The sequence below is a fragment of the Ambystoma mexicanum genome, chromosome 9 (genome assembly GCF_040938575.1).
Source record: "Ambystoma mexicanum isolate Mex_15411 chromosome 9, UKY_AmexF1_1, whole genome shotgun sequence".
In the NCBI taxonomy this organism is placed as follows: Eukaryota; Metazoa; Chordata; class Amphibia; order Caudata; family Ambystomatidae; genus Ambystoma; species Ambystoma mexicanum.
Window position 1 is genome coordinate 935617638 of NC_090931.1, and position 23800 is coordinate 935641437.

Consider the following 23800-nt stretch of genomic DNA (forward strand, 5'->3'; position numbering starts at 1 on the left):
TAAACCATCTGTTCATGAAACACTTCACTTCTATTAAAGCAAAACCACACTTCAAATACACTACACACAACCAATTCCCCTTGTGTAGATAAATTCAAGGTAAGTACATTGGGATTTAACTGACCGGTGTTGTGAAACAAAGATGTACCGGGAGTACATACGCGATCACTTTTTGACAGTAATGACAGTTCGGTCTTACTAAAGATAAGCGTATCCGCGGGAAGAATTGTAACCGGTCAAACACACTTAGCACATGAATTTACACAAGAAAATTGGGGATGAAAATCATAGACAATACTTTTGTCAAGGCAGATAGAATCAGAGGGCACCTTCTAACCAGTAGATAAAAGTCAATAGGCCTGCGCCATTGTCAAATGTAACAGGGGTCCTGTTGCCGAGGATCACATGATTAGTGCAGTTCATGAGTCGAGATTGCCAGGAGTACTTAGATATTGTCACAAAGGGAGGCAAAAGTTATAAGAGGGAAGGAAGAAAAGGACAAGGCTTTGGTGAGGAAGAAGGGTTCACCCCATTTCCTCGAAGTCGGACACAGTACCTTATTCAGTGAAGAAAGCTGGTGCCACGGCAGTTGTTCCTGGTAGTTCCTGCAGACTCACGGTTCCTGGAGCTTCAGTCGTGGAGACAAGAAGGAGGACGTCTGGAGCGATCTACACTACCCAGGGATGAGGCCAGCAGCAGCGAAGCAACAGTCAATAAAAGGTGTGCTCATTTAAAACAGGAGAGGCTCTTCAGATGGCTATCCGGACCGCTACAGCTGTGTGCAGTGATTTCGACCAAGAAGAGGATCCTCTGGCTGTGGAAGATGACTTGGTTGATCCCACCAGGCTCAAGGGAAGGAAACTCCGGACTGGATCTTCTCTTGTCATTGAAGGGTAGATAGCTCAGGACTGCAGCAGCACTTCACTGGGACTCTGGAGTTTCAGCAGCCGTTGTCTTCTCTGCTTCACTTCGGTTCTTTGCAGTTCCAGTGGCGACTCTGACTTCCAGCCCAAGAGTCCTGCCTTTTATGCCAAAATCCTCCATTCACACAGCCTGGCTGTCAATCATTCAGCAGGGGGGTTGTCCGGCCCGGACAACCACCTCAGCCAATCGACACAAAGTGCGACTTGAGCCGCAAAGGCGACCCTGTGCAGGGGGTGACTAAATCCCTCCCGCACATTCAGCGCACCTAGACACCCAGTTGCCAAAAGAGGGCTTCTGGACAGAAGCCCGCCAAAGGTTGGCAAACAAAGAAGGCAAACCTGGTTTGCCACGCAAAGTAAAACACAAGAAGGATTTTAACAAAAAGAAATGGTGATAAAACCCGACTGAAGCCAAACTAAAAAGTATTTGGTCAAGTGTGTTTAAGTTCAAGGCTGATATAATAGCATAGAACAGTACCACGTTTATATAGTATAATCGCAGTAGAAAAGTTAGGGTAGATACCACTGCCACCAGCCAAGTCTTAGTGTTAAGAGAGCAAAATAAAGCTCAAAGAGGCACAGACAAAAAGGGGTAGGAGTTAACCCTTTCCAATACTCCTTGTAAGATGGTGTGTACTGGGTCTGTAGCTAAAAAGTGACTATGTAAAGTTAATGGCAACTTTACATGTTTCTGGGGGACAGTAGTCAGCCCCAGAAAAATGGAGTCAGTGGGAAGTCTCAAAGACAACCCTGTGTCACTGTACTGAAGGTGCTGTGTAACACACACAAAAGTAGGGCTCATGGAGTGGTGTAGCTCCAGAGCCCAATATCACACAAACATTAGAAATACACGTGGCAAAACACATGTAAGAGTGGGAAAAAAGGCTCACACACCAGGTGGAAAAATGAAACCCCAGAAATCCAGCAAAGCTGTTGAGGGACTCACTAGGTGAGGGAAATTAGCCATAAATGAGAATTTTCCCTAACACTCACCCCCCACCCCCCAGACTAAGGGCCAGGAGGATTTAATTCACTCCTGGATGATTCTCATACCCCTAGTGGGTTATACACATCCTTGAGAGACCATCAGTATTTTGGTGGTGACTTCCTGCTCTGTGCTCAATGGTACAATCAAACCCTTGCCGGCAGATTGAGCATCTTAGTAGTTTAGAGTTTTCCCCTTTCATTTGAATCAGCCATTTCAAGGGTTGGTGGTCAGTCTGAATAATAAAAGTAGATCCATACAAGTATGGTCTAAACTTCTTCAGTGCCCACACAATAGCAAACCATTTGTGTTCTATTGTTGCCCACCTTGTCTCAGGATCCTTTAACTTCCTGCCAATGAAACAAATGGGATGTTCTCTACCTTTCTCATCCAGTTGACTAAGGACTGCACCTATACCTGCATTTGATTGTCATGATCTCTGCTTCCAAAAGGTCAGGGTTTTCCCAACTCCCCTGGAAGCAGATCCATATCCCAGGTTCCGAGTGCCAACCAGTCCCAATTGGGACCTTTTGGACCCAGTCCTGGTGCCAGTGGCACCAGGCTCATAAATATGCCCAGTCCCAGCGCTGGAAGCGCCGGGCTCATAATGCTTGGGTGGACTTACCTTCAGCAGACCATGCTGCTTACTTGCCTGCCAGTTGAGCCTCTGATCCTCTTCTGTTTGGAACTACTTTTCCTGTTGGGTGGGGCTGGAGCCACTCCCTAGATTCAGAACACTGGAACTCTTCTGGAAGGCAGGAACTCTTTTCTTACCAGGAACTCTTTTCTTACTTGGGCGTGGCTGTGGAAGGAGACACCTAAGCACTACAGGAGGCTATTTAAACCACACCCGGTGGATGAATCTTGCTTTGCGTTATTCTGCAACCTCTGCAGCAGAACGCTCATCGTGTCTTCTGCATCCGGTCCTGGGCCTAAGGAAAAAGGCTTACCATCCTGAATCCAGTCTTCAGCAACACCTATAAAGACAAGAAAGAACAGGTTAGCATTCCGGCATCTGAAAGGCAAAGGCTTACCATCCTGAATCCAGTCTTCAGCAACACCTATAAAGACAAGAAAGAACAGGTTAGCATTCCGGCATCTGAAAGGCAAAGGCTTACCATCCTGAATCCAGTCTTCAGCAACACCTATAAAGACAAGAAAGAACAGGTTAGCATTCCGGCATCTGAAAGACAAAAGTTTACCAACTCTTCGCACGCTCCGGAGGCCTTCGGCGCTGCATCCCGCATCTGAAAGACAAAACAAGGTGCGTTTAAAGACATTGGGAAACTTTAATACTCACGTGCCATTACTCCTTTCCACATCTAATCCAGTGGGTATTCCGGCACCCTGCAGCCGCTCCGAACTCGTACCTGCAAAATAAAAAGACAGTTAGAGCGCATAGTGAAGCAGGCAACAAGCGCTTACTTACGTGCTTCCAGGCGCTTCTATTCATCACACGGGCTCCATCTTCAACTCACTTCAGCCCGTCATCCGCCATCGCCGGAACCCTGCAAAACAAGAGACATCATTACTAAAGACTTTAAAGACATTTGAATGACTCGAAACTTACCGTTCGTGCAGTAAACGACGGACAGCAGTCCTCTGAAGTCAAGAGGCCTGCGCTACCTATCCAGTGAAGAAACTGGTTACAGCACCCTGCCCTGAGGCAGATGGAGAGCTCGGCATTCACTTACCTAAGACATCTTACTCTACACGTCAGGCATACAGTGCACAGAGGTCCAGCCCAAAGAGCCAACCGGGTGCTACACATCACCTTTGAAGATACGGTAGTCGCCCAGTCAAGACCGGCGCCTCTGCGAGAATCAGGTGAGCGTTACAGAACGCAAAGCCTACCGCAAAACTCTCGCCCAGGCGCTATGGAAACCTCGGATACTGACCCCCTAGCCCGGTTACTTGGGGAACTAAGGGCAGAAGTGCATGCAGCTCGTCAGGAAACGAATGCTCTAAGAAGGGAACTAATTATTTCCAAGGAGAGAACAGACAATCTTGCTAGACAAGTGCTACAGTCACAAGCCGGACAGACCCCGTTACCCGCATCAGGGGCAAATCTTCCTTCAACATCCTCTATGAATCCAGTGCAGATCAACCTACCTGGGAATGTACCTCTGGCTCCGCCCGAACGATTTTCTGGTGACCCAAAGAGGTTTGCAGTATTTATCAATCAGTGCCGCTTGCACTTCTTATGCCGGCCAGCAGCCTTTCCAACTGATCAAGCAAAAGTAGCTTTTGTACTTTCGTACCTTAGTGGCAATGCGGCAGACTGGTCGATCCCTCTAGTTAATCAAGATGATCCGGTTCTCCATGATTTTCAAGCCTTTCAGCTTAGTATGAAAAAACTGTTCGCAAGACATTCACAGGGGCAGGCCTTGGACAATGAGCTTCTTTCGTTGCGACAGGGTAATCAAGACCTTTTGGCTTATATTGCATCTTTCAATAGACTAATAGTGGAAACTCAATGGCCTGAGGACAAAAGGATTACGCTGTTTTATAGAGGTCTACGTGGAGAGCTCAAAGACGTTTTAGCCCAAGTAGTGAATCCCCCACAAGACTGTTCGGATTATATAGACTTGGTCGTTCAAATAGATCACAGGCTGCAGAACAGGAAGGCCGATCGTTCCAAGTTTGATGCTCGAGTATTTTCCAAACCGCCAACTCCTTCCAAAGGAGTAGACTCCGGGGAACCCATGCAAATAGGGGGTCTGAAAGGTCCTCTAACACAAAGGGAGCGGGAAAGGAGGAAACAGTTGCAATTATGCCTATATTGCGGAAACTCAGGGCACTTTCTTCGAGACTGTCCGGTGAAACCTGCCAAGAAGGCAGTAGGAGCTGCAGTTACCAAAGTTACAAACTCTGAGCAGGGAAACGACCTCGCCCGACAAGAATAGAGGTCCTCTTGCCGAGCGTGAAAACCAGTTCCGTGACCTCGCATTTCGTGATACCTATGGTCCTCATTAGCCCTGATAATCCGGATCGATTACATGCAATTGAAGCTTACGTCGACAGCGGTGCCATCGGCAATTATGTGGATCATGAAATGGTTTTGAGGATGAATCTAACTCTTTGTCCCAAGGCTGTAAAGGACGTGATTACTACGGTGGATGGTACGGAGATAGCCTCCGGGCCAGTAACGCATACCACTCAAGAGGTGACGCTAGTAAGTCAAGATGGACACCATGAGAAGATCGTGTTCGATGTGATCAAGGCCCCTCAGTTTCAGATTATTCTAGGAATACCTTGGTTAGAGAAACACAATCCTCTGATCGATTGGCGAGCAAGAACGGTCCAGTTTCCAGAATGTGTCTCTACTTGTCACCCTCCACCTGGTGTTGCACTGGCCGCAATTTCTTCAGAGACTCCCCAGTTACCTCCCGAATACCTAGAATACCAAGATGTTTTCCGGAAGGATCAGGCTAACTCTCTACCTCCTCATAGGTCTTATGACTGCCAGATAGACCTGATACCTGGATCTACTCCTCCTTGTAGTAGAATTTATGCCCTCACCGAGCCTGAGAGCCTTCACCTTCGACAATACCTGGATCAATACCTGGCAAATGGGTTTATTCGTCCTTCCAAGTCCCCTGCTTCTTCAGCTTTGTTCTTCGTTCCAAAAAAGGAAGGAGACCTTAGAACTTGTATCGATTATCGCTCCCTGAACCAGATCACCGTTAAGAATAGATATCCGTTACCTTTGATCCCTGAACTCCTGGACCAAGTCAGAAAAGCATGCATATATACAAAGCTGGATCTTAGAGGAGCTTACCACTTGGTACGAGTAAAAGAGGGCGATGAATGGAAGACGGCCTTCCGCACCAAGTATGGGCTATTTGAATATCAGGTCATGCCCTTCGGACTTTGCAATGCCCCGGCCGCCTTTCAATATTTTATCAACGATGTCCTCAGAGAGCTCATAGATGTATGTGTTGTTGTTTACATTGACGACATCCTCGTTTATTCTTCATCGGAATCTGAACATCGGAAACACGTGAAAATGGTCCTCGAAAGATTGCGTCAACACAAACTTTTCGCTAAGTTGGAAAAATGTGTTTTCAACGTGACTGAAGTTGAATTCTTGGGATTCATATTATCACCTGGTGGAGTGCGTATGGATTCAAAGAAGGTCGATGCAGTTCTCAAATGGCCATCACCATCCTCCGTAAAAGGTGTGCAAAGCATGTTAGGCTTCGCTAACTTTTACCGCAGGTTTATCCCCGAATTCTCTCGAATAGTCCAGCCCATCACTGCCTTGTTAAAGAAAAACAAACGTTTTGAATGGTCTACCGAGGCGGAACAAGCTTTCCAGGATTTGAAGACTAAATTTATCTCTGCACCAATCTTAAAACACCCTCGCCCCGAACTCCCCTACATCGTGGAAACTGATGCCTCAAGCCTTGCCATGGGGGCAGTTCTATCACAAAAGGACCCGGTAACCAATCAGTTGCATCCCGTGGCATTTTGGTCCCGCAAATTCTCGCCTCCTGAAATCAATTACACGATTACTGACAAGGAACTTCTGGCTATCAAGTCTGCCTTTAAGGCTTGGCGGCATTATCTGCTGGGGGCCCGACACACCGTTACTGTGATTACGGATCACCGAAACCTGCAATATTTGAAGACCGCAAAAGCCCAATCCTCTAGACAACTCCGTTGGGCATTATTCTTTGCCGAGTTTGACTTCATAATTACCTATCGACCTGGTACAAAGAACGGTAAAGCCGATGCCCTTTCTCGGATGGGAGTGGAAGAACACTTGGTCAACCCTAAACCTGTACCAATCATTCCCGAACAAAGAATTCTGGGTGTAATCGCCACAGAATCCATAGAGGAAGTTAAGGATAAAGCCAGGCAACTTGTAACTCCAGCAGACATACAGAATTGGCATCTGCAGGGAAAGGACTTTGCAGTAAAGGACAACTTATTGTATTTCCAAGAACGATTATACCTACCCAGCACAGATTTACAGAAAAAAGTAATCTCTTGTTATCACGACTCTTTAATGGAAGGTCATCCCGGTATAGCCAAGACCTCAGAAAAGATCAAGCGCTACTTCTGGTGGCCGTCTTGGAAAAAAGATATCAGAGACTTTATAATGTCCTGTGGAGTATGAGCCCAAAACAAGAGTCAAAAGGAAAGACCAGCAGGCCTCTTACGCCCTATTGACATCCCACCTCGCCCTTGGCATACGCTTTCTATGGACTTCATCACCGATCTACCTCCATGCTCCGGATACAATACGATTCTAGTAATCGTGGACTTATTCTCCAAGATGGCGCATTTCATTCCGCTCAAAGGCTTGCCAACAGCAGCAACTCTGGCCCGAGAATTTCTCGAAAACATCGTCCGACTGCACGGTTTTCCTTCGGTTCTAATTTCGGATCGAGGTAGTCAATTTATTTCTCATTTTTGGCGAAGTTGCTGTCGGTCGGCTCAAATTAATGTGAGACTATCGACCAGTCACCACCCTCAGACCGACGGACAAACCGAGAGGACCAATCAAACTCTGGAACAGTATTTACGCTGCATGCTGCAACAAACTGAAAAAACTTGGAAAGATATCCTTTGGATTGCCGAGTATGCCTACAATAACTCTGTCCATTCGGGAACTGGGAAAACCCCGTTTTTTCTTTTGTACGGCAGTCACCCTCGAACCTCGGAGTTGGATCCCCTCCAAGATCTTGAAACACCAGCAGTAGACTACCTGCATTCTACAATCACCCAAGCCTTTAAGGAAGCTGTTTCTCACCTTCAAAGGGCTAAAGAACAATACAAGAAAGGAGCAGATCAACATCGGAAGGAAGCCCCTCACTATCAAGTAGGGGATCAAGTCTGGTTATCCACCAAATATCTATCTCTAAAAGGGCCACGCACATTCAACCCAAGATACCTTGGTCCCTATTCCATCACTACCATAGTAAACCCAGTAGCGGTCAAGTTGGACTTGCCCCCGCACATGAAGATACATCCGGTCTTCCACGTCTCTCTATTAAAACCCGTGCAACCTCAAACCCGACTAACCAAATCTCCAAAACCTATCCTAGTGGATGGAGAACTCGAGTTTGAAGTCAAAAGCATTCTGGACTCCAAGATCTCCAAATCTAAACTATTCTACCTAATTGACTGGAAAGGCTACGGCCCCCAAGAGAGATCCTGGGAACCTGCTGAATATGTCCACGCTCCTCGCCTAATCAAAAGATTTCACCGAACATTTCCTGACAAGCCAAAACCCCCGGAGAAGCCCGGTTTGGGAGGGGCCTTGAGGGGGGGTACTGTCATGATCTCTGCTTCCAAAAGGTCAGGGTTTTCCCAACTCCCCTGGAAGCAGATCCATATCCCAGGTTCCGAGTGCCAACCAGTCCCAATTGGGACCTTTTGGACCCAGTCCTGGCGCCAGTGGCACCAGGCTCATAAATATGCCCAGTCCCAGCGCTGGAAGCGCCGGGCTCATAATGCTTGGGTGGACTTACCTTCAGCAGACCATGCTGCTTACTTGCCTGCCAGTTGAGCCTCTGATCCTCTTCTGTTTGGAACTACTTTTCCTGTTGGGTGGGGCTGGAGCCACTCCCTAGATTCAGAACACTGGAACTCTTCTGGAAGGCAGGAACTCTTTTCTTACCAGGAACTCTTTTCTTACTTGGGCGTGGCTGTGGAAGGAGACACCTAAGCACTACAGGAGGCTATTTAAACCACACCCGGTGGATGAATCTTGCTTTGCGTTATTCTGCAACCTCTGCAGCAGAACGCTCATCGTGTCTTCTGCATCCGGTCCTGGGCCTAAGGAAAAAGGCTTACCATCCTGAATCCAGTCTTCAGCAACACCTATAAAGACAAGAAAGAACAGGTTAGCATTCCGGCATCTGAAAGGCAAAGGCTTACCATCCTGAATCCAGTCTTCAGCAACACCTATAAAGACAAGAAAGAACAGGTTAGCATTCCGGCATCTGAAAGACAAAAGTTTACCAACTCTTCGCACGCTCCGGAGGCCTTCGGCGCTGCATCCCGCATCTGAAAGACAAAACAAGGTGCGTTTAAAGACATTGGGAAACTTTAATACTCACGTGCCATTACTCCTTTCCACATCTAATCCAGTGGGTATTCCGGCACCCTGCAGCCGCTCCGAACTCGTACCTGCAAAATAAAAAGACAGTTAGAGCGCATAGTGAAGCAGGCAACAAGCGCTTACTTACGTGCTTCCAGGCGCTTCTATTCATCACACGGGCTCCATCTTCAACTCACTTCAGCCCGTCATCCGCCATCGCCGGAACCCTGCAAAACAAGAGACATCATTACTAAAGACTTTAAAGACATTTGAATGACTCGAAACTTACCGTTCGTGCAGTAAACGACGGACAGCAGTCCTCTGAAGTCAAGAGGCCTGCGCTACCTATCCAGTGAAGAAACTGGTTACAGCACCCTGCCCTGAGGCAGATGGAGAGCTCGGCATTCACTTACCTAAGACATCTTACTCTACACGTCAGGCATACAGTGCACAGAGGTCCAGCCCAAAGAGCCAACCGGGTGCTACACATCACCTTTGAAGATACGGTAGTCGCCCAGTCAAGACCGGCGCCTCTGCGAGAATCAGGTGAGCGTTACATTGATGTATCAGTTTGTACAATGAAGGGTTGGTGGTAATCAGGAGCTCTTAGGACTGGATCTTGACAAAGGACTTTGTTCAGGCCTTCAAAGGCCTGAATGCACTTCCCATTCCATCTAACCTTTTTAGGAAATTTTGGAGAGGAGATAACATTCAAGGGAGAAGCTATTGTCCCATAGTTCTCTATGAAGTTCCTGTAGAACCCATTGAGAACTTGGAAGGCTCTCACTTGGGTTTGAGTAGTAGGGGGGGGCAGTTTTGTACAGCCTGTACTTTGCTAGGCAATGGCCTTATTTCACCCCCTCCTACCTCATGTCCGAGGTAGACCACTGTGCTCTGACCAATTTGACATTTACTTGCCTTTATGGTCAGATGGGCCTGTTCAAGAGCCTGCAAAACATATCCTAGGTGATCAATATGTTCTTTCCATGTAGGGCTGAACACTGCAATGTCATCCAAGTATGCCATGCAGAAGTCCTCCATCCCATTCAGAACTTGTTTGACCATCCTCTGAAATGTAGCAGGTGCATTCTTTAGTTCAAAAGGCATTACCTAAATTGGTAGAGGCCTGCTGGGGTGGAGAATGCAGTCTTCTCCTTGGCATGGTCTGTCAGGGCTATTTGCCAATAGCCTGACGTTAGGTCAAATGTGCTGAGGTACTTGACTGCACCAAGTCTGTCCACCAGCTCATCTGTCCTAGGTAAAGGATGGACATTAGTCTTGTTGACTACATTTAGAGCTCTATAGTCCATGCAGAATCTCAACTCCTTGGATCCTGCCTTTGGTACAAGCACAACTGGGCTAGACCATGGACGAGTAGAGGGTTCTATAACCCCGAGATCAAGCATCTTGTTGACCTCATTCCTTATGTGGGTTCTGACATTGTCTGACATTCTGTACCCCCTGCTTCTCACAAGCAAATAGTCACCAGTGAGGATATCATGCTGGCCCCAAGTGGTCAAGCCTGGTGAAAGTGAGAACAGGGAGGCAAACTGATTTAACAGTAATGTGCACTCTTCCTGCTGGTCAGATGTTAGCCTGGAAGAGAGATTAACTCCTTCCACTTTCTCATCTAAAGGTAAGCCTCTGAGGAGGTCAGGCAGAGGTTCACTCTCCTCCTCCTCCTCCTGAGCTGAAGCTATAAGCAAAGCTCCCATTTCAGGTCTCGAGACATAAGCCTTCAGACGGTTGGTGTGAAAGACTCTGGGAGCCTCCTTAGGATTGCCCAAGTCCACCAGATAGTTCACCTCTCCAGGTTCACCCACAACGTTGAAGGGTCCTATCCATTTGTCCTGCAAGGCCCTCTGCCTTGTGGGTACCATGACAAGAACAAGCTAGTCTTGAGTAAACTCAACCATGTTAGCCTTCTGGTCATGCCAATGCTTGACCAGAGATTGACCAGCCCTCAAGTTATCACTTGCCTCTGCCATCATGTGTGACATTCTCCTCTGGAGATCTATCACATAGTCAGTCACTCTGATTGGCTTGGGGGAAGGAGCACTCTCCAACCCCTCCTTAATCAGGGCCAATGTGCCTCTGACTGGATGGCCATAGAGAAGGCCAAAGGGACTGTAACCTACTCCCTCCTGAGGGACTTCTCTATATGCAAAGAGAAGGCATGGCAGTAGAAGGTCCCACTTTCTTTTAAAAGGGTTCTTCGAAAGCACATATCATGCACTTCATAGTTCTGTTAAACCTCTCCACCAATCCATTGGTTTGTGGGTGGTAGGCAGTAGAGAACTTGTAACTGACTCCACAGGTGTTCCACATGGCTTGCATGTAGTGGGATATAAAATGTGATCCCCTGTCAGATATCACATCCTTAGGAAAACCTACTATGGTAAAAATACCAAGTGGGGCCTTACCCACAGCCTGAGCCATAACAGTTCTCATAGGTAATGCTTCAGGATACCTTGTTGCATGGTCTACTACAACCAGGATAAACCTGTTACCTGAATATGTGGGGCAGGCATCATAAATTGACTCCAACATAACAAGATTCCTCAATCGTTCATAAGTGTTCACCTTTTAACCCTTAACCTAACCATCTAAGTTTTTCAAACAGTCACACACCAAGGTAGCCCAAGGGGTACCATCATGCTTTTTGAGGGTCCCAAACCTCTTAAGGTACTGGGAAGGGGTCTTCCCAAAACTAGCTATTAAAGCTAGCTTCACACACTCATAATCCTGCTTAGCCTCCTCCCCCAACTCCATTACAGCATCACTTGCAACAGGGGGAAGCCTAGAGAAAAGCCAAGGAATCAACTGATTCCCTGTGATACCCTGAATCCCATGATTATACTCATACATTGCTAACCAATCCCAAACATCAAGTTTAGTCTCATACATACCAAACATTTCCTTTGGCATACAGGGTCTCTTAGGGCTGGAAGACCTAGAAGATTCTGGGAGAGAAGCATTTTCCAAAGAAAATGTCTTCATCTCTAGAGCATGAGCCATCTCCATTTCCCTGAGCCTTAACTCTTGATGTTTCATGGCAGTTTGTGACTCAATGCATTTTACTTCTAATTCAAGTCTCATTTTCTCAAGGGCAATACTTTCAGGAGTGAGTGTAGGACCTGATGGGGTCCTGGTGGACAGAGGTTGTGGTTTCTGAGCAGGTAAGGGAGTTTTAAGGTTTGCTAACAAGGACTCATCTACTTCTTGTAATCCAACTCTCTCAGAATCAGAGACTTCAGTATCCACATTTTCTGGATGGGTAGGCCCTTCTGACCCACTCTCCAGGCTTTGTTTTCACAATAATTTAGCAACCAGTTCAGATTTCTTTCCTTTACCAGAGAGGCTCTGTTCTCTACACATGGTTCTCAAAACCTCAGCAGTGTAGTTTAAGAGATTCTCTTCACTGTAGTTTTCCATACTTGACATGATTTTTCAGTTAACAGATTATAGTGGTGTTTAGCGTTGTGCTTAGTTGACCCAAGGTAATAGCAGCACTCTAAGTGTAATCACTATACTTAAAAATCCCACCTCTACCACCAGTGTTAGGCAGAATCCTGTGCAGTGCCCTTAGGGACCACTACACACAATTAAGACTACAAGTGGTAGTACAATTTCACCTTTAGTACAAGCCTGTACTACACAGAAAAAGTGGTAGCAATGGCTGAGCAGCCAGACTTATCTCAAGAGCAAATGAGCACTAGTAGAGATTACACAAAGGACTACAATTACTGTGACTCAAGCAAACACTGACTCAAGGTTTCTGGTTAAAAAATATAAGTAAATTTATTTTTAAACCATCTGTTCATGAAACACTTCACTTCTATTAAAATAAAACCACACTTCAAATACACTACACACAACCAATTCCCCTTGTGTAGATAAATTCAACTTAAGTACATTGACAGACGCTGTTGTGAAACAAAGACGTTACCAGGAGTACATACGCAATCACTTTTTGACAGTAATGACAGTTCGGTCTTACTAAAGATAAGCGTATCCGCGGGAAGAATTGTAACCGGTCAAACACTCATAGCACATTAATCTACACAAGAAAATTGGGGATAAAAAACAGGCAATACTTTTGTCAAGGCAGATAGAATCAGAGGGCACCTTCTAACCAGTAGATAAAAGTCAATAGGCCTGCGCCATTGTCAAATGTAACAGGGATCCTGTTGCCGAGGATCACACGGTTAGTGCAGTTCACGATTCGAGATTGCCAGGAGTACTTAGATATTGTCACAAAGGGAGGCAAAAGTTATAAGAGGGAAGGAAGAAAAGAACAAGCCTTTGGTGAGGAAGAAGGGTTCACCCCATTGTAACCTACTCCCTCCTGAGGGACTTCTCTATATGCAAAGAGAAGGCATGGCAGTAGAAGGTCCCACTTTCTTTTAAAAGGGTTCTTCTAAAGCACATATCATGCACTTCATAGTTCTGTTAAACCTCTCCACCAATCCATTGGTTTGTGGGTGGTAGGCAGTAGAGAACTTGTAAGTGACTCCACAGGTTTTCCACATGGCTTGCATGTAGTGGGACATAAAATGTGATCCCCTGTCAGATATCTCTTCCTTTGGAAAACCTACTCTGGTAAAATACCAAGTAGGGCCTTACCCACAGCTTGAGCCATAACAGTTCTCATAGGCATTGCTTCAGGATACCTAGTAGCATGGTCTACTACAACCAGGATAAACCTGTTACCTGAACAAGTGGGAGGGTCAAGAGGACCAACAATGTCAATCCTGACCCTCTCAAAAGGAACTCCCACTACTGGGAGAGGCACCAAGGGTGCCACATTCTTGGCTCCACTCTTGCCAGAGGTTTGTCAAGTGTGGCAGCTCCTACAGAATTTCTCTACTTCTGAACCCATCTTAGTCCAGTAGAAGTAAAGAGAGAGCCTTTCCTTGGTCTTCTTAAAACTTAAGTGACCAGCCAAAGGTATCTCGTGGGCTAACTGTAGGAACCAGAGTCGGTTCATTAGATGTACTACAAGTCTTTTGCAGTCTCCAGGGGTTGACTCAGTCGGTTCACTGTAGAAGAGGCCATCTTCCCAGTTCAACCTATACTTCCCAGGCTCTTTCCCATCAAGCTGAGAAGCTGCCTGTAGGACACTCTCTTTGTCCTCTGCTGAAGTCTGCCCTGTTGGGTCCACCTTCTGCCAGTACAGACTGCAGTTCAGGATGTTCAACAGTGTCAAGATCTCCAACCAGAGTAAGATCTTCTTCCAGATCTGAGTCCTCAGTATCTGGTGGAACCACACAGGGCTGAACCTCACACTCAGCCTCAGCTGGTGGAAGAGTCACAGGTGTGACTTTTGTAGACACAGGGGTGCTTGCTGTTTTCTTGCTGGTAGACTTGGGGTTGCCCCTTGTCTCTTTTTGTCTTGCAATAGCAGTAAGTAAGTCCTGTTGACTTGGGGTGATAGCTTCTTCTATCAAGTCCCCCAGAGAGCCTCTCAAGGTTCTCTCCCTTGCAGATCTTGTGAGCTCCTACTTCCTTTTGCTGGGGAGTCTGGGGTACTGGACACAACTCCAAGAGTTTTCAGGTCAATACCCAACAGAACTCTCCCAGGTACGTCACTTTGCACACTAACAGGTATTCTGACAGTCATGTTATTGCACTGGATGAGAGCTGGTAACTGGGGAACCATTTGCACAGGGCCTCCAGCTAACTTGATTAGGTGTTTGGGTGCCTTAGCAACATCCTCTACCTTGAAAAAACATTCATCAACCATAGTTATGCTGGCTCCAGTGTCTCTGATGGCAGGTGACTCCTGACCATTCACAAGAACACTATCTTTACAATACTCTTTAGTATTATCTGGGATTGAGTTATAGACATCTAAGTTCTGTTGTTCCCAAAGACCCAAGGACACTAAACAAAACACTAGCTGAGACTCTCATGGGCTCATCAGCTAGTAACTGAATGTTTGCACTGGCTATAGGTACTTCTTCCACCTGGGAGAAGGCAAAGGAGACAGTATGGACCCCTGAAGGTTTACCCTTACATCTGCGATCCCCTTTCACATGGTCAGTTAACCCACAAGCAAAACATTTCCCAATGCTTTAATGAATGGGGGCTTGTTCTGACCGCCATCTGGTTTGGGACCAGATGGTACACTCGCCTGATTTGGTTTCCCTTGTGGCTTACCCTGGTTATGTTTGGAGCCCTCTTTTGGATGGGAGTTATTGGAATTCTCCTTGTTATCTTTCTTTGGCTGCTTTCCCTCATCCTTCTTCTGAGTTGCCCCAGAATCCTTGTGAGTAGCCCCGTTGGCACCACACAAGTCAGCAGCCTTAGCTAAGTTCTTAGGATCTATCTCCTTTGAATCAGCCAAGTGTTGTCTAAGCTCAGCAGAGCAGGCATCATAACTTGACTCCAACATAACAAGATTCCTCAAACCTTCATAAGTGTTCACCTTTTAACCCTTAACCCAACCATCTAAGTTTTTCAAACAGTCACACACCAAGGTAGCCCAAGGGGTACCATCATGCTTTTTGAGGGTCTCAAACCTCTTAAGGTACTGGGAAGGGGTCTTCCCAAAACTAGCTATTAAAGCTAGCTTCACACACTCATAATCCTGCTTAGCCTCCTCCCCCAACTCCATTATAGCATCACTTGCAACAGGGGGAAGCCTAGAGAAAAGCCAAGGAATCATCTGATTCCCTGTGATACCCTGAATCCCATGATTATACTCATACATTGCTAACCAATCCCAAACATCAAGTTTAGTCTCATACATACCAAACAGTTCCTTTGGCATACAGGGTCTCTTAGGGCTGGAAGACCTAGAAGATTCTGGGAGAGAAGCATTTTCCATAGAAAATGTCTTCATCTCTAAAGCATGAGCCATCTCCATTTCCCCGAGCCTTAACTCTTGATGTTTCATGGCAGTTTGTGCCTCAATACGTTTCACTTCTAATTCAAGTCTCATTTTCTCAAGGGCAATAAATTCAGGAGTGAGTGTAGGACCTGACGGGGTCCTGGTGGACAGAGGTTGTGGTTTCTGAGCAGGTAAGGGAGTTTTAGGGTTTGCTAACAAGGACTCATCTACTTCTTCTAATCCAACACTCTCAGAATCAGAAACATCAGTATCCACATTTGCTGGATGGGTAGTCCCTTCTGACCCACTCTCCAGACTTTGTTTTCCCAATAATTTAGCAACCAGTTCAGATTTCTTTCCTTTACCAGAGAGGCTCTGTTCTCTACACATGGTTCTTAAAACCTCAGCAGTGTAGTTTAAGAGATTCTCTTCACTGTAGTTTTCCATACTTGACATGATTTTTCAGTTAACAGATTATAGTGGTGTTTATCGTTGTGGTTATTTGACCCAAGGTAATAGCAGCACTCTAAGAGTATACTTAAAAATCCCACCTCTGCCACCAGTGTTAGGCAGAATCCTGTGCAGTGCCCTTAGGGACCACTACACACAATTAAGACTACAAGTGGTAGTACAATTTAACCTTTAGTACAAGCCTGTACTACACAGAAAAAGTGGTAGCAATGGCTGAGCAGCCAGACTTATCTCAAGAGCAAATGAGCAGTAGTAGAGATTACACAAAGGACTACAATTACTGTGACGCAAGCAAACACTGACTCAAGGTTTCTGGTTAAAAAATATAAGTAAATTTATTTTTAAACCATCTGTTCATGAAACACTTCACTTCTATTAAAATAAAACCACACTTCAAATACACTACACACAACCAATTCCCCTTGTGTAGATAAATTCATAGTAAGTACATTGACAGACGCTGTTGTGAAACAAAGACGTTACCAGGAGTACCTTATTCGGTGAAGAAAGCTGGTGCCATAGCAGTTGTTCCTGGTAGTTCCTGCAGACTCACGGTTTCGGGAGCTTCAGCCGTGGAGACAAGAAGGAGGACGTCTGGAGCGATCTATACTACTCATGGATGAGGCCACCAGCAGCGAAGCAACATTCAATAAAAGGTGCGCTCCTTTAAAACAGGAGAGGCTCTTCAGATGGCTATCCAGACCACTACAGCTGTGTGGAGCGATTTCGACCAAGAAGAGGATCCTCTGGCTGTGAAAGGTGAGCTGGTTGATCCCACCAGGCTCAAAGGAAGAAGACTTCAGACTGGATCTTCTCTTGTCGTTGAAGGGTAGATAGCTCAGGGCTGCAGCAGGGCTTCACCGGGACTCAGGAGTTGCAGCAGCCGACTTCTTCTCTGCATCTCTTCAGTTCTTTGCAGTTCCAGTGGCGACTCTGACTTCCAGCCCATGAGTCCTGCCTTTTATGCCAAAATCCCATATTCACACAGCCTGGCTGTCAATCACTCAGCAGGGTGGTTGTCCGGCCCGGACAACAACCTCAGCCAATCGACACAAAGTGCAACTTGGGTCTCCAAGGAGATCCTGTTGAGGGGGTGACTAAACCCCTCCCTCACATTCAGCCCACCTAGACACCCAGACGCCAAAAGAGAGCTTCTGGATAGAAGCCCGCCAAAGATTGGCATACAAAGAAGGCAAACCTGGTTTCCCGTGCAAAGTAAAACACAAGAAGGAATTTAACAAAAAGAAATGGTGATAAAACCCGACCTGAGCCAACTAAAAATGATTTGGTCAAGCGGGTTTAAGTTCGAGGCTAATATAATAGCCCAAAACAGTACCACGTTTATATAGTATAACCGCAGTAGAAAAGTTAGGGTAGATACCACTGCCACCAGCCAAGTCTTAGGCCCTCATTACGACCTTGGCCGAGGACCATGGTGCTATTAGCACCATGGTCCATGGTGCTAAGGGTGCAATTCCGCCATGGTGGTTGGCGGACTTACCGCCCCATTCTGACCTTGGCGGGGCGGTAAGTCCCCAATCCCCATTTTACCCTTCCCCATTCCCATTTTTGCCCCATAGGGCATAATGGGAGTGGGGAAGGCGTTAATTACGCCACCGTAAATTACGGTGGCGTAATTAACAACAAGGTCCCTTAGCGCCATGGATTTTAACACCTGCTAAAAGCAGGTGTTATATCCGCCATGGCGCTAAGGGAACTCGTACTCAGGCGGTAAGGGTCGGCGATGTTTACGCCGGCGTAAACCCCTTACCGCCTGGGTCGTAATGAGGGCCTTAGTGTTAAGAGAGAAAAATAAAGCTCAGAGAGGCACAGACAAAAAGGGGTAGTTGTTAACCCTTTCCAATACTCCATGTAAGATGGGGTGTACTGGGACTGTAGTTTAAAGTGACTATATAAAGTTAATGGCAACTTTACATGTTTCTGGGGGACAGTAGTCAGCCCCAGAAAAATGGAGTCACTGGGAAGTCTCAAAGACAACCCTGTGTCACTGCACTGAAGGTGCTGTATAACACACACAAAAAGTGGGGCTCATGGAGTAGTGTAGCTCCAGAGCCGAAGATCACACAAACAGTAGAAATACACATGGCAATACACATGTAAGAGTGGGAAAAAAGGCTCACACTCTTACCAGGTGGAAAAATGAAACCCCAGAAATCCAGCAAAGCTGCTGAGGGACTCACTAGGTGAGGGAAATTAGCCATAAATGAGAATTCTCCCTAACATGGGTTCTGCAGGGTCCGACTGTACATTCTATACTGTGACTGAGGCAGCATTCGTGGAGTGGGAAATGGTCTGCCTTACTTGCAGACAGACGGACAGTGGCCTTCCATGCCACAATTGCTGCATCTCTGGGAGAAAGCGGGGCACGTCCCTGAATGAGGGAACACCATCCCACAGCGGTAGCCCTGCCTTTGCATTCTAGGGCCCGTCTGGTACCCTCCTGCAGCCCCTCTGTCTCCTGGGCGTTGGCTGGCCATTTGAACTGCGGCAATTAGTTAATTCTTGTCTTCTTTGGTGCTGATGCCCCCTGACATTAAGGCCACTTGTGCGTTCACTCTTTCCAAGATTCTGGCCAACTCATCAATGGAGAGTGATTTCTTTAGAAGTTGTTTCTTCAGGGGTTGGGACAGGCACCCCTTTATCACCCTCAGCCGTATTGTTTCATCCACCTAAAAGGCATGAAATTGACAGTGTGCGCCTTTGATTCTTACGCGAGTGATGAACTCGTCAACTGTTTCTTACCCCCTCTGGGTGCACTGATTGAACATATGCTGCTCGTAGTCACGATTGGGCTCAATCACAAGCTTCTTGTTGATAGCATTTATCACTGATGCAAAATCCGGCTGATCGTCCGGGGAATGGTGTTGATGATCATCTTGACCTCATTGCCAGCGATGTTGAGAAACATTCTGTAAATTCAGTGAGTTCTCTTCCACCGCCACCTTGATGACGTTTTTTGAAGTCGTCAACCATTCCACCCACCTCAGGCCTTTGTCTGCCTGTGGGGTCATGGTTAACGGAGGTGACATGCACCACATGGTGGCTGTGGACCTTGTGGGAGGGTCTGGCATGGCAGGAGGTTGTGGTGCCAGTGCACTCATTGTGGCAAGTGTAGCAGTTGAAGTAACCGTGCACCATTAAGTGTGGGCCTCCTTGTGGCAGTGCACAGGCTGCCATAGGAGGGCTATCCACCTGCCGAAAGTCTGTGGCGGGGGTGCCCTTAGTAGTAGTCAATATCGTGGGTGGCAATCCCTGCACGGTGGGTGTCTGGATGCGCTCCGCTCGTACACGTGGTACGTAGTAGTATGCAGGGCAGTGGCCGTAGTGCTCAGGGGCAGATGCTTAAAGTGCCCCACTAGTGGTAAGGCCCACCATGATAATTGAGAGGCCGCTTGTGGCACTGAGGGAGTTGTCCTGCCTGGAACGGCCTGTGCGGACGGGTGCTTATTTGAAGTCCCATAGCATATGTAAATAAGTCATGGTTGAAGTGTTTCCTGGACATCCTAGAACGTCCAGATCTGCCAGTGTCCCAACCCTAGACTGAGGAGGTGAATGATGCACTGAAAAAACTTTTGGACAACCGTAAAAAAGTTTGAAAGAAGAATCGTCAAATGATGGCAACACAAAGACCGAGAAAATAAATGGAAGCAAAGATGATTCAGCGAAGACGTAGACTATTTATGGTTCCATCTTATGAAGACAAAAATAGTGTGCTAAAGGAGGAATGGGAACCTAGGCTCCAAGCATAATGAGAAGGTGAAAAACTGAAATACATTTGGAAATGGGAGTTGATGAGTAGCTGGCGAAATACTTTGTGAAAAGAATCAAAGAAAATGTGGCACAATTCCAAAAGTAACTTCAATTGAGAAAAATGGAAAAAAAGAATATATAGGGACAGAGTTATTTATACAATGGGGCAAAGCAGAATGCTAGCTTGTATTATGGCAATTTTTATTTTAAAAAAGCAAAGGGTCACGAGGGGCACCAATACAAGAATACAAACCTTCATCCACAAAGGAAGATTCAGCAAATGATGCTGAACACCACTTGGTAGTTTCAATCAGTATTCCCAAAGAGCATTTTGTAGAGGAAAGGAGGATGTCTTATACAGAAAAAGAAACACTGCAAAGAGGAAGAGCAGGCCATGGTAAAAAAGCAGTACAAAGGCACAAGAGGAAAGGGGGACACCAAAAGTGGATAAGGGCAGCGATGAGGCGATAAAAGAACTTACTCTTACAGACACAAACACAGTCCCAGAGGTCTGACTGAAACAAATAATATTGCTATTATTCATGATCAAATTGCAGTTAATGAAGAAATATCACAACTAAATGAAGGTTCTTCATTTATTCTTAAGACATTTTTGATTAGGTTGATACACAGATTGATGTTTCCAAGTGCTTTAGAACATTGGATCTTGCAAAAAAGGGTGGTGGATTTTCCTACTCCTATAGCTCCCACAAGTTCCTCAGTTAGTGAATTAGGTAATAGACAAGTGGAAACTCTGAGGGTATTTAAATGCCTTTGTACTGAAAGTAATGATAGAATTGCTTCTTGAGCATTCTTGGCATCTTATATAACTAAATATGCCCAAGTCCTACTGGTTACAAACCAAAATCTATATGTGTACCTACAAATATGAATGATGCAAAATCTAGTGGATTTGAAAACAGTCTAACAATGGATATAGAAACATCCTGATGTATGGACAAATAGTTCAAGTTTTCAAATGTACAATTGTGGGCTATGGAATACCCCACTAATGATATAATCATGATCATTAACCCATGTGCAAAAGTGGCAGGACTTTATAAAAGAGATAGAGCACATATTGAGGGATCCAGCTTGTTATAATTACTTGCAGGAGTAACCTAACCCAGAAATGTAATGCATTTTCATGAAACTCTAAACGGGTGGAAAGCATTTGGTTTTATTAAGAAAGAGGAGGCAATGTACATATGGATGCCATTCTGGGGAGTTAACTCCCTCAGCAAGGTGCATACATCTTGATAAATCCCCCCAGATGCTGCCATTGTGAACTTGTTTGGCTCATTGACTGAAAGAGCTGTATATATATATATATGAATTCTTCAATGTTTTAATTGCAAATCACCATGATATGTCCAGGATGCCCAAGATGCCTTAAATAGGATTTTTGATATCAATGGGAAGCAAATTATAGGTTGGTAAGAATTGATTGACTACCACTTTGCACCTCTATTAGGGATGGAAATGGCACAGTGGCACTTCATCATTGTTTGAAGGAAAAGTCTGCTTTGAGAAGGGAACAAGAAATAATTCATACTATATAGAGGTAAGCTTTGCTTATCCCAAACCTTAAGAAACCTCTTGAAGAATTTCCGATTAGACTGGTATATATGGTAATAAATCAAGTCACCTTTTAGCCACCTTGAAATTACATTTGCTTGTTTTGCAGAAGCCTAGTGGTTTAAAAATGTGATCAGAATAAGACCTGATGTATGTTTCAGGAAGGCCAAAATCAATGGTGACAACATTACAAATGGCATATTTCTGAGATCAGAGGACCCTGTATGCAGATGGATATCGAAGCCAAAAGGGTGATTTAATTGGGGTTAACCTGTTATTTTTGATCGTTGCATAGATAAAATGACAGTGTTTAAGGTGGCAGGGATGCACTGGAGACTCTTTATTTTAGATTACATAAATTGCAATACCAAATATGTAGAGTGAGATCTCCAGTGACCTATGAGTAGTAACAATAACATCATAAAAGATAAACAGGATATAACTCTTTTTTTGGAGGCAAGACTAATCATAAGATTCAAAACACAGTCAAAAAGCAGTCTTAACATGAATTTGTTTTTAATATACAAAGTACTTGCTGCACTTCATGGATTCAAATGTGTAATTAGATTACATCTATCATGATAGATTGGATATAGGTGTTTCTGGTTATGGTTTAGCTACAACCTTGGATTTTCCTGGTGGAACATTAAGAAGGTCTATTGATTTGGTATGGAAAAAATAAAGCACTGTAAAGAAGAGTTTGTAATGGGTATGAATAGCAGAGCTGATGCAGTGGCTGTCACAAAAGTGCATTACATTATCTACATTTAGTCAGGTGTTACAATATACACATTTAGTTAGGTGTATAATATATCACTCTGGTTAAAACTGATGCACGAAACAATGAGTACACAAGAAAGTAAAGAATATACATTTAAAAGCAATTGGAATTAATTACTTTTTTGTGATAGAATTGGATACGCCCTTGTGAGAATAAGTATAATGATGCATAGAATGATCACTATGACATCAATGTACTTCCTTGGTTTAGGAATGTGTTTTTAACGGTTAATGAATGTTGCTTTTATACAGTGACAATTGCCCACACTAACACTGTTCACTGATGAGGGGATTGCCTTTGTTATGTGTTTGATATTGTTTCAAATTCTGGAAAACATTAGTACTGATTGTGTTTAAAGACATGTGATAAAGTTTCACAAAGATCAGAATAGGTGATTAATCTGGTACTGTTGGGAAATGTACTGTATAATTCTGATTGGGCAGAAACTAGTATAGTATAAGAGGAATGACCTTTGTTAATTTTTGATATTCATGATAAAGCTGGGGAGACGGAGTAACCTCGAGTGAAGATGTCGGTGTCTGAAAATGGTAACATTTGCTTTTACGTTTGGTTGATTGAAGCAGGAACCTTCTATTCTACTCATGCCTAGAGATTTGAACAGAGCATTGTACCCTAGTGGAAGTATGAAGGGGAAGGATTTGTCTCAGGCAGAAATGATGAGCAGGACAAGATGCATTTGAACCCCTGACACATTTTACCTGGCCTGCAGTGCCTCCTCTATTTTGTTTGATTGGGTTATATGTAAAAGAGTGGTGGTTGCAGCTCTATAGTTAATGTTACATCGATGGTTACATAGGGAATTTTATTTTTTTAAATGATAGATTGTGCACCAGTAAATGGATCTTCACAAAATTTGGCAAACAACTGATCATGGCCAACTTGATAAAGCATTTCAAAAGTTATAAGAAGCTGGATAAAATGACATGTTTCACTTTCTTAGAAAGGGGTTCTTCATAGGAAAGAATAGATTTTCAGTTTTTACTATTTTTTTCCACAAATGTAATGTTTTCCTTACACTTGTTTAATATATATATATATATATATATATATATATATATATATATATATATATATATATATATATATATATATATATATATATATATATATATATATATATATATTACACGGCCCACGGTAATGGCCATGTTGTTATGGTTAAGTTCCTAATCCCATAGGAAGAGCACTTTTTGGGCGGATTATAACTTGGCTCCCCCTCGATGAATCCTCACCAAACTTTGCAAAGTATATGGCCCAATATGAATTCTTTTGCAAAGTTTAGTGAGGTTTTGTGCAGGGGGTGGCAAAGTTATAAGGGGGGTCCCAAAATGTATTTTTTTCCCATAGAGTGAATGGGGATAAAACTTTGCTCACACCTACA